The following is a 2,839-nucleotide window of genomic DNA, read 5'->3' on the forward strand; positions in this document are numbered from 1 at the left end:
TAATGTAATATATGATAATTATGCAATTATAGATTGACATTATAGAAGACATTAGGGTTTATGAAACTCACTTAAAAATTATGACATTATAGGAAATTATATATTAGGGTTTACGAAACTTACTTAAATTATGACACATGTTAGAAAATGACGATGAAACCCTTAAGTCTTTTTACTCTCTCTCTCTCTCTCTCTCTCTCTCTCTCTCTCTCTCTCCATAATTTTGTTTCACTTTTATGCATATGTACATGGATCATAAGTGTACCAATCTTATTTCATTTAATTTATTGTCATATAGAAATTTTGTGTACATGCACAAGGCTAAATTGATTATATATTCAGCTCTGATTTTTATTTTATTTTATGTAGTTTGAGAACATGTTTACATGTTTAAATTGTATGTTAATTATTATTAAATATATATATTTAACGTTCAACTTTTAAATTTGTGTTGTTATACAAATGTGTAAATAAGTTATGTGGCTCTTAATATCTAGTTTTTAAAGAGATTAAACAATAAATTGCATTCTTTTCGCATGTGTGTACATGTACACTTACCTAATTTGTAACTTTATATGAAACCTCTAAAAGACTAATTAGGCTCCACTTGCAGCACCTCACCTCAGGATGTAATTCTTGAGTATGGTGACATTTTTCTTTATACTAAATAGGAGATTTGTAGGTTGAGAGCCATAGTAGGTGACATCCATACTGATGGCATGTATAAGGATACATGCCGAATTATTTTGAGGAGCATAGAGCGCCTTAAAGAGTGCCTAGGTCAAGACACTTCATATTCCACTCAGATTATGGATGCCATTTTTTTAGGGACTTGAGGGTAGAGCCTAGTTACCAGAAACGTGACGGGAGACTTCCGTTTCGCGTTTCGACGACAGAAATGGGTTTCCCGTTGCGGACGACCATTTCAGCAATGATTTTTGTTTTTTTTAGCAGTTGTCGTTAAAATTTACATAAAAACTTAGATATTTTTATCTTTCCCCCAATTTAGAGGTGGAGTTTACATTAGTTTATAAATGCCAATAAAGCCCAAGCTGGAGTTTACATTAATTTGCAATTTTTGTAAGCCAGAGTTAAGTATCACACAAATTTATTTTTGTCCTCCTAGTTTTATTATACTTGTTGTGTGAAATGTTTTATACAAATTATTTTAAAATGAAAGAATGAAATCAAAGAATGTTTAAATTTTTTATAGAGATATGTTTTATAATTTTTATTTTTAAAATTAATTTTAATATATATATATATATATATATATATATATATATATATATATATATATATATATATATATATATATATATATATATATATATATATATATACGCAACCTTTTAAACTTCTGTTTCTCGTTACGTTACCGTTGCCATTGCGTTTCTCGTTACGTTGCCGTTGCCATTGCGTTTCTCGTTACGTTGCCATTGGTAAGATAGGGGTAGAGGTCTTAGGTGATGTTTACTTGGATGAGGTCCAGTGTCACATCCCTAAGAAAATTATCAAACAAGATATATTTCAGCATAGTAGGTTACATGGTGCACAAATCTAGCAGTGGCTCGCATCATATACCCTTGGTTCCTTGCTGCACACTGTCTTTATCCTAATAATGATCAGATTCCATTATAATTTTCTCAGCAGGTGTACGCTAAGGCCCATTTGAACATGAAGGTCAACTACCTTGACCTACCCACCTATTTTGGATAGGGGCGTGGTAGAGTCATAGATCAAGATTTTATCGTAGAGCTGATCGACAGGTGCTAGTGTACAAACATTTGGTAGGTCATAGGTTTCCTACCATATCCCCATCCCTCACCCCACAATAGATCAGGTGCTCATTGCTTCCCAAAGGGAAGAAATTGATTGCGTTGGAGATATTATAGTTGTTGTTGCTACCATTTCTTCTAATCAGCTAGGCAGATATATGATGAGTTAACCACAGTCGAGACCATCCACAGGCGCATCATCTAGTTGTGCAACTAATGATCATTATTCTATTGTCTACATCCTGACACCACATGACATAGAAATTATCTCAGGAGGTGCTCGCCAGATGCAGATGTCTCATTATTTAGCAGAGGACCTCTTACGTGCATAATTTTTGATTTCATCTCGCCTTCATATATTTATTATATGAGGTTAGGCAGGAGGTGCTTACAGATTCATAGGCTATAACATCGAGTCAGATGCCAGGACATTCACAACATTCTTATCACTCTGCGTGGCATTACCGGTCGACAGCAACGACCACACCGTTGCTGTAGAGGGGGAGATATAGGTTGACTAGGTTCATATCACACCAAAGGGCCTGCATTCATTTGCGGGAGCAGCTACAGGGGTTGAGCCAAACTGGTTTTATGGAGATGCTAATACGGTTAGACTCTACATTGATGCCCTCTCAACTGCATAACCCTCTACACTCATCATGTAAGAATGCGATTTGCCTACACATGTACCATAATAGTGATTTGCTTTGAAAAGTAATAATTTGATTGCATCTCTTTTTGATGTACAAAAGAGTAATTTTTTGTGAAGTTGATTATTGATAAAAAAGTTCCAGGTGGTAAAGTGTCTCTTAATTTCTAAAACTGTTATGCTTGCCACTTGCCAAAAAAACCATGAGGTATGTAAGGTTGTATTAATTTACGATTATTTTTTATACATAATCTAGCCTTGTGGATTCTTTACCAAATTTTGTTTCAAACTTTTTGTACTTGTAACTCTTGCAATTTACCATCTTTGTCATGTCAGTGCCTTCATTTCTCAAAGGCAGTTTAGCCAAATCACCACATGTTTCACAAACTCCTTTTATGCAATCTCTTTGACC

Source organism: Cryptomeria japonica, chromosome 10, assembly GCF_030272615.1.
Source record: "Cryptomeria japonica chromosome 10, Sugi_1.0, whole genome shotgun sequence".
In the NCBI taxonomy this organism is placed as follows: domain Eukaryota; kingdom Viridiplantae; phylum Streptophyta; class Pinopsida; order Cupressales; family Cupressaceae; genus Cryptomeria; species Cryptomeria japonica.